This window comes from Mus musculus, chromosome 16 (genome assembly GCF_000001635.26).
Source record: "Mus musculus strain C57BL/6J chromosome 16, GRCm38.p6 C57BL/6J".
Classification (NCBI taxonomy): domain Eukaryota; kingdom Metazoa; phylum Chordata; class Mammalia; order Rodentia; family Muridae; genus Mus; species Mus musculus.
In genome coordinates this window covers 46,838,264-46,852,294 of record NC_000082.6, presented here as the reverse complement: position 1 = coordinate 46,852,294, position 14,031 = coordinate 46,838,264, and positions in this window count along the sequence as shown.

The following is a 14,031-nucleotide window of genomic DNA, read 5'->3' as shown; positions in this document are numbered from 1 at the left end:
AATGATGTTTCCGTGTGTTTTTTGCTCTTTCAGAAGACCCTGGTTTGATTTCAAGTACTCATGTGATGGCTTACAACTGTCCATGAATGCAGTTCTGAAGGATCTGACATCCTCTTCTTGCCTCCACAAGAACTGGGAAAGCACATGCATATGCGTAAATACAGGCAAGACATCCGTGCACAAAAAATAAAATAAATGGCAACTCATGATGTGTCATTTCTCCATCTGAGTTTAAAGGTTCTTAAGAGATTACAAATTACATCACCGTTTGAATTTCACTTTTATCTTTTCTAATAGTGAATCTTACATGATGGGCTGTTGTAAGAATGAATGGTGAATGTCTTAGTTATGCTTCTATTGACATGATAAAACACCATGACCAAGGAAACTTTAAAAAGAAAGCATTTAACTAGGCTCCCAGTTTCAGAGGGTTAGAGTCCATGGCAGTGGGGTGAAGGAACAGTAGAGAGCTTACATCTGAGTCAATAAGCATGGGAGGGCTGCTAACTGAGAATAATTTGAGGTTTTTGAAATCTCAAAGGTCACACCCTATAAGACAACTCCACACGTCCTCTAACAAGGTCACATATCCACCAAACAGTTCCACTAACTGGGAAACAAGCACTATATGAACCTACAGGCCACTCTCATTCAAATCATAACAATGAGTAAACCTGAGAACATTTTACAGCTTCTACTTCTTCCTCCGTAAAATAGAGAGGATAGTATTACATATTTCACAGACTTTACATCAAAATTCAATAAGCTGAATAATTTTAAACACATAAAATCATTGCCTTTTATGCATACGTATGTACATGGGTATGTGTGTATATTCATATGTGTCTAATGTGTATATAGTATGTTTTATGCATACGTATGTTTGCATGGGTGGGGATATGTTTGCATGTATGTAGATGCAAAAGTTGATTCAAAGTGTCTTCCTTGATTACTTTCCACCTTTTGCATTGAACAGTCTCCCATGTGAATCCCAGAGCTTGCTGATTCTAGGCAACCGACCAGGGATCCCTGTTGCTGGCTCCTGAGGTCTGATGTTATATGTCAACTACCATGACTGCCTAACATTAGCATAAGTGTTGAGCGTCCAAAGTCTAGTCTTCATGCTTGTTTGGCAAGCACTTTTCCCACTGAACCGTTTCCCTAGCTCCTAATATCAGTATTTTAACATAAAGCACTGTACACATATTTGATACTCAATAAAGAGAAGTCCATGTCTCCCTTTTTATTTAGACATGGATAAAGATAAAAAATCCAGCTACCTGCCAGGAAGTATTAATTCCTTTTAATCAATCTTTATTATTCTCTACACTAATTATATAGTACCTTGTTCTAGTGTGATTTCCCTACTCTGGAAATCTGTTTGTACCTGTAGCTACCTCCCACAGGCAGATAATCAAGATGAGCATCTTTGCAAGCTACTGAGATGTTCAAGGCAGATCTTCATCTCATTCTTGTGCTCAAAAGCATGGCAGTGGTCATTAGTGTAATAATACGTCCGCAGAGACTACTGGAGGCCATTGAGAATGAACATCCCACTTAGTCTAATCGGATCTTCACCTCTTGTGTCATGTGGAACATTAGGAAGTTAAACATCAGCTTTGCTACACCTTAGTTTTGTTGTATGGGTCTGTCATGTAGGTGAAGATACAGAGGCCAGAAGAGGGTGCTGGATCCCTGAGCCCAGAGTAGGAGTTACTGGCAGTTGTGACCCAGATAACATGAATACTGGGAAACAAACTGGATTCTTTGAAAGATCAAAAATTACCCTTAACCACTAAGCCATCTTTCTAGCCCTAGTCCTTAAAAATTAAATCCCCGTCTGAGGTGCTAGAATGATGTCATAGTGGTTAAGAGAACTGGCTGTTCTTCCAGAAGACCCAGGTTCAATCCTTAGAACCCCCATGGTGGCTAGGAATCATATGTAAATACAGTTCCAAAGTTCTCTTTTGACCTCTTGACTGTGTTCAAATAGTACCCACACATACATACATGCAAACTAATATAACCCTAAGAAAGATGTAGTGGCAATATTCAGCATAAGTCACGAATAAACCATATTGACCAAATGGGGGTGAGAAGGATGCTACAAAATTATTTTTGCAGTAGACTGTGTGCAGTGGGACTGTGGCCTGCCTAGTTCACAAGTGTTGATTATATATATATATTTTTTTTAATGTAGACTAGGCAACTAAAGGTACTCTGCATTAGACTTGGATGCTTTTGAACCAGGTCAGCTTTCACGAAGGGTAGAAGTTGTCTATAACTTTAGAAACCTACAGTCATTTCAATTTTCATACCTTTTTATCTACCAAGAAATATAATTCTGATGTTATAAGCATGAAACGTTGGAAGTTCAAAAGCCGTTTCATCCATATCTGATCCCAATCACGTTTGTAAACCAGAAACCCTTTACAACCCCCTTTATAACTGAATGGACCAGTGTGCAATTCACTCATTCTTTTCCTTTCATGAAAGAGCAAGGCAGTTTAACAGGTACCCTGGCCTTCAGACTCCTCCTTGCCTTCTGATGTTTACCCTCAAGCAAGTTAATCATTGGCAAGCTTCTGGCTCTGAAAGGGAGGCCAAAAGTCACCTTGTTCTAATGCCCTGGTTGGTAAAACAAGTACTAGAAAATGACAATTTTATTCCAAGAAATTGTACGTCTATTGCTGCTGTTGCTGTTGCTGTTACTACTACTATTATGACTATTGTTATTACTATTACTATTGTATGTGCATTTGTGTGTGTGTGTGTGTGTGTGTGTGTGTGTGTGTGTGTGTGTGTGTGTGTGTGTGTTATGTGTGGTAAAGGAAGCATGGCCCAGCAAGTGCATGAAAGACAGAGAACAACTTTCTGGAGCTGATTCTCCCCTCCCATATTATGTGAGTACCAGTGACCGAACACTGACTGTCTGGCCCCCATTGTTAGGCTGCAAACATCTTTACCTACTGAGCCATCTCATCAGGCTTAAATTTCTTCACTCTCTAGAATAACACAGGTAACTGTAGGATACCAGAGAAGTTTCTACAGAAGTTGCTACAATGCAGGGGAAAATGAGAATGAGTAAGTGAAAGTAAATTCTTAAGACCTATGAAGAAATATACTTTAGAACTGATGGTTGACTTTCTATAATGATGAGCTGGTGTCTGCATTAAAATACTGTAGAGTGAAGAGATAAACTAATCAAATAGACTGCTTCTTATGAGTCTAGAGAAAAATTCCTAAAAAGATCTATATGCTTTAAAACTATCCTCTCATGGTATTGCTTTTATGTCCAAATGCAGTCTGCTTCTGGAGCAGCACAGGGTCAAAGTCCACACAGGTACATGAGAGATAAGATAAAAGGGGTAGAGAAGAAAGGGAGACAAAGTGAGGGTAATAGAAGGAACTCTCAAGAAAAACTGCTCTGTTGTCAGAATGTCTTTTAGCTTGTGGAACCATTTGGAGAATTGCAAACTCATTTGCATGTGATTTTGAAAATATGTTCTTTGCTAAAGACAGCTAGATAGTGATTTGTGTTTCCGTAGGAAGCACGATAAGGCAGAACCATACACACATCTTCTATTCTTAAAAGATTCTTGGCTTTGAACATATAAACTAGGATGGATTACATAGGTTCTAAGGGAAGTTTAATTTAGAAACCCAAATTGTTCAGACATATTAGAAGAATGAATTGTAGCCAAAGAACTGAAATAATAAAGTTGACAATGTACAAGAACAATTGACTATAAATTATTGATTCCATAAGCCATTCACTAACATACTTCAATTGATGATTATCGTTGCATATGACATAGCAGGCAGAATAATGTTGCAAATACATAAAAATGACACTAGAGTCTTAACACAGTTCTTCTGTAAAAGAACCATGTGGGGATGTAGACTGGGCTTGCAGCAAGGGCAGCTGCCCAAATAACACAGAAATTGTGTGAATCACACACGGAACTTCTTGATGAAGAGGAAATGCCTCTCTCAAATGGACATCTGTATGTTATCTCCTTTTGCAACAGTGATTACATTTGAGTTTTACATTATGGGTGCAATGAAGCCAGAATTTATTGCCTGAATAATAGATCAAAGCAAATCAGAATGTAATTAGTTCATAGAGCAAGGGGTGGCTTATCTGAACATAAAGGAACAGGAAACCCTCAACTGCTATGGCTTTTGAAAGCAAAAGAAGAGGGAAAGCTATAGAGAGGCAGTTTGTCAGTAGGGTGGAAACCAGCTACATCTATTCTTTTCTCTTGCAAATTAGTTCCCTGGTACTAAACTTTCTAATCTGAAAATCCATTTCCCTTCATGCCTATGCCTCCCTGGAGGCTGCATATTCATTTTCTGGGTATTAGATACCCTATTTACCACAGCCTGGAGCCTGGAGACTCTCGCCTTGTGGGGTTTATTTCCCCACCCTTTTCTACACAGAATTTCCTAGTGAAAATTACTGCAAAGGAAGGTGACTGACAGGCTCCTGATGGGGAGCTCCGATCACTACACATTTAAACTACCTGTTATTATTATTTAACATGGGAAATGCCCACTCTGTCATCAACACAGGTGACTTCTCAGAGGTAGCAAAGCCCTGAGATTCAGGACAGGGTTTAATATTAGGTTATTAATGGTTAACAACAGGCCACAGGCCTAAGGAAAAGACATTTAGAAAGTCAACCAGAGGTATATTTTATTTTAATGAAAAAGAATAATGAAAAGCCCTCTGTAGGGAAAGCAAATTTGACAAGGTTATTTAAACATATATGCAGGCCTTAATATTTCAAAAGTATTTTTCTTAATAATGGGATTTAATCTAATTTGTGAATTTGGTCTTAAGTTAGAGGGTAGCGGGAAGATAATCTTCAAAAATGAAATCCCTTTGCCAGTAATAAGTTTAAAATAGATTTTAGGCTGCTTCCATAGGATGAAGTATTAAAGAGGTTCTAGTTGACCTCTTATTGGACTAGATACTGAAGATCAAATGTGAAATAAATTATCTAACGCCACGAAGCTCTCAAGCACTAAGGATGACAAGCACTTATACAGGCCACAGCAGCTAGTGACTTTACATACTTTATAATAGCTTCTGAGCCAGTACTGTGATTGCTGATTCCTAAAGAAAAGGGAACCCAGAGAAATATGTCAATTCAATAAAGGTCATATGGGCAGGAAAAATGACACTTGGATTCAGCCTGTACTGTGATGCAGGACTGGCTCCTAACTGCTCAACCAGGAAGCAGAGCACCCTGCTGCCAGCCACCAAGGTCTACAGTCCTGAATACCAGGACTCAGCTGATCCTGTTATCTGCTGGCCTGTTTCTGGTTGATGACACTTGATTCAAACCTCCCTCACTTGAATCACGACTGTACCCTAGTCTCTGATTTAGCTCCAATCTCTCCAGTTCATACAGAGCCCATTTCCCTTGACTTCCACTTGGAATTACCACCCCTTTCCTCGCTAAGGTCCAGTACCTCAGATCTCAGTTAATGTCAGAAGACTGGACCTAGAATCAACTCAAGTATAGGTCAAATGAAATCCAACCTGTAAATTACAAATCAGGCAGAGTGCTGGCGCAGATGAAGAATGATAGGATCTGTTTGAAACAGGTAAGTGAGAGCTTATTGAAAAGGAAGACTTTCAGAGATGTCTGGCAGTCAACGACTCAGGTACCAATTGATATCAATTGTGCCACTACATCCATGTGAAGGAATGGGATATAACTTCAGTAGAAGTATTTGCTTTGGGTTACCACCTGACTCTAATGTTAGAGTCAGTCTGGATATGCAAACTGTCCACAACCTTCTATAGTAAAGAGCTGGGATTGACAAAACTCTTATTGTGAGTTTTATCTCTGACATTTTCTATTTCAAAACAGTATTATGAGGAACAAATGATAACTTGTCTTTAATTCCAAAATTCTCTAGTAAATATACCATGGTAAATCTTAGCCAATGATAGCCAGCATCAGCACATTTCACATAGGTATTTTTACTCTCTAGGACTAAGTCCTACATCAACTTAGACTATGTATTTTGCAATTCAAACTCACAATCAATATATAAACCTGAAACCCTCATTAACATAATGCATATAACAAGAAATTTGGAAAATCTTAAAACAATTGTAGAATACATATACCAATAAAGCTAATGATTAATTCTTGGGAGATTTGTTTAAGGGTTTAATTACAGAAAACCATAGGCCTTTAGTCTGAAGTGCAAACTGCCAATTGAACAATTAGGTCCTTAACTGATTCATTTTCTCCCTACTTTAAAGAAGATACATTTCATCTATGGGATCCAACAGGTATAATTTCTCAGGATTTTGACAAAGCTTGCTGAGAAGGTTTTTATAAACAAACACTAGCAGAAAGAGTTATGAAAAGATAAAAGGAAGAATGTTGTCCTGAGGTGCTGCTATAAACCCAATGGGAGACATGTTTTTAGACACTAGATCTGAAGTGAAGAAGATGACTAGGCACCCTGTGTCAGGGGGTAATCTGGCATGGCTGAATATATGATATTCTTCCTTCATCTGCCGTTTTATTCACTGTAATTTTGGGTAACTGCAGATAACCAGAAGCTAAAAACAACATAAAAAATCCCCCAAATATATAATTTACATGGTTTAAATTCTATGCTATGGGTCTGAAGTGGAAGTTTCTGGTTGTATCCTGTGCTACAACCTTGCCTGGTGTTTGCTGAAGAAGACCCACATGGGTTTTTCATTTGTTTGTTTGTTTGTTTGTTTGTTTGTTTGTTTGTTTTGCTGAGGTGTGGGGGAAGGGGAACATGTGATGTTTAGAGAGAGTATAAATAGGACTGGACTGACAGTGACAATGCACTTGTGTAGCTAGCTTTGCAAGGCTACGCTGGTGTCAAGTTTTAAATGACCTTCACTTCATTGAGAGGGGCACAGCAGAGACCCTCTCCTGGCATCCCAGCTGGTCCTCATGACCAGGGAGTGGCACTATTAGGAGGTGTGGCCTTGTTGAAGTAGGTGAGGTCTTGTTGGAGAAAGTGTATCACTGTGAAGGTGGCCTTTGAGACCCTCCTCCTAGCAGCCTGTCACTCTCTTCTCCTAGCTGCCATTTGACCAAGATGTAGAACTCTTATACAAGAGGTGCTCTTCTCCAGCACCATGTCTGCCTGGATGCTGTCATGCTTCCTGCCATGATGACAGTGGACTAAACCTCTAAGTCTGTAAGCTAGCCCGAACTAAATGTCCTTTATAAGAGTTGCCTTGGTCATAATGTGTCTTCACAGCAATAAAACCGCCAACCTATTCCCACTACCCATTATCACCTATCTACCAATTTGACTTCATTTTTAGTTAGTTTGTTTGTTTGCTTGTTTGTTTGTTTGTTTCAGCAAGTTCAATGTCTCTAGCTGGCCTTGAACTAGCTATATTACTGAGGAAGATCTTAAACTCCTGTTCCTTCTGCCACCACTTCCCAACTATTGGCATTATGTTCATATGCACCAACACCTAATTTTATATTTTATTAAGGACTGATCCAGGATTTTGCTCATGCAGGACAAAAATTCGACCAATGACTCTATATTCCAGGACTCCTATTAGCCATTTAGAAGTCATTTTGGATTATTATATCAACAATCAAAGTATATGTGTTTAAGTTTAACCCTTCTTTTAGTTATTCAAGTTTTATCATAGTAGTGTTGTGTAGGAGTTTATTCTGAGACCAAAACAGTCCATCCTGTAGGGAAACTCCTACCTTAAAACAAACAGTAAATAACTCAAAATAGATTGAAGTTCCTGAAACTGATAGGACCCTCCACTACCAGGTAAACAGGCAAAGATGCCGAGATTCTCTCCAAGAGAAGCAGAGCTGCAAAGATGAGTCTCAGATAAATCCAGCCACCAGGAAAGAGGCAAAGATCAGCCTCTATCTGGAAGAGGCTTAGACCAGTTAAGATCCCTGGAAAAGACACTACCTATTGACCTGCCTGCACGCTGTGCATTGGACTCCAGGTTCCCATCTTTTGTGAGATGTCGCTCATATTAGGATAGCTTTTTTGATGCAGCTGTCTTGGAGTCATTTCTGCTTCTGTGTTAACCTCTCATCCATATATTGATGTAAGTAATTCCAATAAATTACTCGATTGATAGGTCATACTTTTGTCATATCTGTACTTTTGTTGGTTTTGGCTCCATGTCTGGGATGAGTAGACCTATGTATTTCATATATAGTCTTGGCTGGTCTGGCATTCAAAATGCAGACCAGGCTGGCTTCAAATTCACAGAGGTTCATCTGCTTCCACTCCTGAGTTCTGGGATTAAAACTATGCACCACCGTGTTACTTGCTTGCTATAATTATTTGATCATGTCATTATTAAGTGTTACTAATCTACTAAACTTTATCAGGGATACACTTGCATAGATGAAAAATAAGCAGATGAGTTAGGTTCAATTCCCCCAAGAGTTTCCAGCTTCCTCTGGTGTCATGGAGTGTATCTCCTCCATAAAGAAAAGACTATGTAATAGTGTATAAAGTTAGAGATAAAAGGAAATATTATGAGCCAACAGAAATGTCATGTCTTGGCAATGATTCTATTATGTCATGACAATGAAAGTAATGTCTTTTGGGAAAGTGAACTGGTTAACAGAAGACATTACATCTATATGAGTAAATAAATACCAAAATAAGAATACATTCATAACACCAAATAGTAGCATGATATAAAGCTTTAAAGGTTTTGAATTTTTATATAATTGTAATAAAGGCAATGCTCACTGACTTCCAAATGATTTAATACCATATAATATTTTTATTTTAAAAAACAAGATTCTATTTAAAGATATATTTAACAAGAAAAGCAATTCCATGTCGATATGAGGAAAAGGTCATTAAAAGAAACTTCACATGATTGAAGTTATTTTTTGTGATTTTTGGACAATTTTCTTACCCGGCTTTGCCCTCAGCCTTACTAGCCTAGATACAGCTGAACTCAAACTTGGCTTGCTACACAAATTATAATGGCAAACAGCCCTCCCTCTCATATATGCCACCAGAATTCCGAGGATTCTTAGAGTGCTAGAAGATGTGAGTGTGGAATTCTTCCTTTTCTGTTTCTAACCTGGCTTCCTGTTTGATATGATGGGTGAGAGGGACACACTAGAACTACTACAAGAGAGCGCTATATCACCTGTGTCCTCATCAGTCCTGCCACCCAAACTGCTTAACCCCAATGTCCTGAGGACTCCTGCAAAGCCTAGAGTCCTTCAAAAAATTTATTTGCACAAACTGGCCATAGCATTACTTTGGGTGATAACCCCTGTCCCAATAAACAAATACACACAAATACGTGCATGCACACATATATACACCCACCCTCATTAACTAGCTCTCTTTCTCCTTCTTTGAGCCTTAGCAGTCTTATATAGTAGTTTCAAGTAATATATTAAATGAAAAAAAGCAACGTGGATGCAGCTTTCTTCTGGCTTTCCCACATAGGGTTCTTTTACTCAGAATCTTGTAAGAAAGCACCAGCCATAAGGACCGAGTTATGGAGGTGTTCAAACCACCAGCACCACCTATTATTTTCATCTACATTCCAGACTGATTGCTAACTATGCAAAGAAAGACTTTAAATTCCAGCTCCCAGCATTGGTGCTGCCCAGCAGACATCTAGTCAAATGGCAGAGAAAAATTCCTGGCAGATTCTGGCACATTGTAGAAAAGGAACAAAATAAATGCTGATTTTGCTATAGCCCAATGTTTGCAAGTGGCTTCATCTGAAGCAGCAGCAATATTTTTTCATCAGCAGAGGCGAATATTAACAACCCTCATTCTATATAGTCCTGGGAACATCAAGACCAAGTGTAAGCTGACCAAATACTGTATCTTTCTTCCTGATAACAGGCTCATACCTTTTGTTGTAGATATTTCCCAATATGGAACAGCTGAAGGCCCTTCAGGCTCCAGTCTATCATGTTTATCTCCCAACTCTTAAAATTCTTCCTATCAGATCTCTCTGCTGCATGTATTTTAGCTCATGTGAAAATATGCCTGTGGGCTGGGGGTGAGGCTGAGGATCTGGCCCATCATTGCAGAGAGAAGCCTATGAGAAGATTGACTTACAAATCTCCCCTCAGGCCATATCTACTTGGACTGTACTTTATAAACCACCTGTGAAAGAGAAGCTTCTAGAGGAGCGTGATTTCATTCTCTGTCATTTGATAAAGGGCAAGTGGCCAAGCAATACAAATAATAAAAGACGCTTAAAGGGAGACATCTTCCTGTCAGAAAAAAAAGTACTTTATGAGGGTTGTGGGGCTACAATAGAAGAGAATTTGGGAATTTTAATACCCTGTACAAAAAAACCATTTACTGGGGACAAGATGAGAGGGTTACAAAAAAATATTTATGCTTTATAAAACTATAAAAAGCATAAGCTAGAGGAAAGTACAGAGAAAACTAGAAAATAACAGAAAGCATCCACAGGAGAACTGTGGACAAGAACACAACTCTTTTTTTAGAAATGAATGAGATCTAAGGACTGTGTGTCACCCACGCTTGTCCTTTGACATTGTTTGATATAGACCTTGAACTGTAGGGGTCATTCTGATGCATGGAAGGATTGCATTGCATCACAGATAAATAAGATAGTCAGAATTTACAGCGAGTGTGATACCTTTTCTATTTTTTCTTTGCTAACCTAGTTCTACCACAGCAATAAAAACAGAGGTGCTATGAATGAATATTTTAAATAAAAATTAAGAAAGCATGCATAAATGCATGTCCTTTGTTGAATATCTCCTAAGTTCATTTTAGTAGTTTTACTTTGAGCTATGTTTAGTGCATAGTTTGTAAAGAACTATGCTTTTTTTTCTTCTTGTTAATGTTTAATTACAATACCTATTACTTCCAGCTATCTAGAACTCAGTGGCACTAGTTTCTGTACCAATTCACAACAGCATCTCATTTCAGCCTCATGAAAACCCTTTGAGGCAGAAACTGTTACTTATTATTTTCAGATCATGATAAATTAAACAACATTCCAAGGCTGATATAACTCGATATTCATGAACCCAACTATTCTTATAATCTCAAACAGTACCTTCCTATCGCCAATCTTCTCTTTTGCTTATTTAATTTTCCAGAGAAAAATTGCAAGCTGTTTTCCCACCAATGCAGTGTATAATACCATATTTCATCCACTTCTTTATTTAAAAGGTCAGAGAATTTGGCTTCTAGAAAAGGAAACAATTGTCAGCAAATTCCTAATATAGACACAACTAATAGGTTTGCTCATTAACAGCATTCCAGTCTGTCTAAGAGTTAACCACAGAATCACTGATTGCTAGCTTGAGAGTAACATTGATGCCAGACTCCAAAGTGAAGGGAAATGTACATTTCACACTGGCTCTGGCTGATTGCTGAGTCTCAACACTGTCTGCAGGCAGGTCTTAATAATTCATCTTCAACATGTTGTATGTTTTAAGAATTGAAAATTATATGATTTAATGTGCTCTTAAGCAGGCATGGTATCTAATCCCCAAAACAGAACTGACAGCAGAAACTTTCCAATTAATTTAACAAACATTCTTCAAAGAATTTGCAGAGTCATATTGGAGGTCAACTGGTATTATCCAAAGTGGCAATTTTCCCATAAGATGTCCCATGGAAATTTGAAGTTCTTCCCATCAACAGGCATCCATGTCCTTTACGTCTCTCTACAGGATTTGTGCCTCCTTTGACCAATAAAATGTGGAAGAGATAACTAGGTATCTGCTCTAGTGCTAGGCCTTCATGGACTTCGTGAATTCTTTCACTCTAAGGAACCATCCTAACCACCGAGAAAGACATACAGCAGAACCATAGGATGATGAGAGGTTCCAGAGAGATGATTATCCCCCTCTTTGGCAGTTTCAACAATGCCTAGGACAAAAGGATGAGCATGAAGACCCTCCAACTCTACCCCAAGCAGCACTCAAAATAATAGAATGTGTAAGTGACCTCAGGGTAAGCAGAGCAACATGGGTATTATCCAGAACAGGAGAGAGGCTATTTCTCTGAGCCACTAAATTATAATAGGGTTTACTGTCCACTGAGAGATCAATACAATGCTCTAAGTGAATCCAAAAGTATGTTTGGGTAATATTGCCTTTGTCTCTAAGTTCCATTCATTAAAAGTGATTTTCAAAGCCTAAGCAATGCATAACACTGACACTAATGCATAGTATATTTACTTGGCAGTAAGGACTTCAGTTTGGTGTTAAGCATAGAGCAGATATTAGACATTTCTCTGAACTAACAAGGAATGTAACGCCATTACCTCCATTCCACATTAATTGCTTTGCCAAAATTAAAAATAAAAATGTTTTCTGCCAACCATGTTTTGGCTCTCCTGAAAGTCATGGAGTTTAGGTTTTGTTATTGCTGTTTGTTTTCATGCTGGTTGGTAAGTCCATTTGAAACATGGATATCAAATATGCCATCTGCCTCTGGTCGATGAAAGGGAGCCCCTTATGCTTTTTAATTTCATGTTAAGCCTAAAATCTTTGACCCAAACTCAGAGAGTTTTAAAAACTCAAAACGTTAAGAATAAAAAGCCGTGTGTCACCATGAAGACAACAAATCCTTGAGCACACTTGTGCTGAAACTAACTTACAATCACTTGAGCTAACTATGAAACTAACTTCACCCTTGAGCTGGCCATGTCATGGCACTTAGTTAAGAACTGAATGTGACCTTCAGAGGTCACTGGTTTGATGCTTACCAAATACTGCTTTACATATACTGGCTGTTGTTTTGTTCTCCTATGTCATATTTTTCCCCGTATCAAAATAAATAAATAAATAAATAAATAAATAAATAAATAAATAAATAAAATAAAATAAAATAAAATAAAATAAAATAAAATAAAATAAAATAAAGCAAAACCAATCTCCAGCTGAAAAACATTTGGCTAGGACCTGTCTTATTTCAAGTATTTTCAATTTAGGGAGGAAAATTTTATTTTTCCATGCAATAGATACTAATAAATGTTTAATATCTAGTTCTGTGGTAAAATAAATGTGTGTTTGCTTCAAGTTTATATACTTCTAACAATACAAAATATTTGTGGCACACAACTTACAAAACATGATAGCATAAGACTATGCTAACTTTCATGTACCAACTTATTGGCACAGACTATTTTTAATACTTTTTACTGGTTTAATATATTACATTCTTTATCTGTAGCTAAGCTATGCTATAATGCAATCATGGTTTGGCAATTAGAATGGCATCCAATAGAATAATCATTTTATCAATAAGTGTATTGTCATTTAATATGATATGTGATCTATAATTTAACTAGTTCTCATTTTTCTACAAATTATATCCATTAACTATAAATTTCAGCTTCAGTTTCATCTTCATTATTACCCCTTTCATCATTATCTAAGACTAGATCATCAACAATGTAATAAATCAAACTCTTATCAAAGCATTTGCAGATCCTTCTGGTACAATGCCCTTACCATGGTTAACTACAATCTACCAAAGTAACAGCAGTCATTCTGAGCTAGAAAGACATGCAATAGCTTATACTGTCTGCAGAACTTGGAAGGTGGCTCAGTGACTAACAACACTTGATTTGGAGGCACAAGGACCTGAGTTCATAACTTTGGAACTCATGGAAAGCTGGATATGTTATAATTCCAGCATTCCTTATAGCAAGAAGGGAGGTGGAAACAGATTTCTAGTAGCTCATATGCCAGGCAGTGTGACTTAAGATACAATGAGCAAGACACCCTGTTTGAAAAAAGGTCAAAGGAGAGGATTGACAAATATATTGTCCTCTGACTTTCATTCAGGAGCCATTACACAAACACACACACACACACACACACACACACACACACAGAGAGAGAGAGAGAGAGAGAGAGAGAGAGAGCATATACATATATTGATTACAAAACTGTATTTGTACATTCAAAGGTATAAAAAAACTCAAAGAATACGTCAAATTAGAAAGCCATGGATATCAAAGATTAAGGTCCCTTGTTT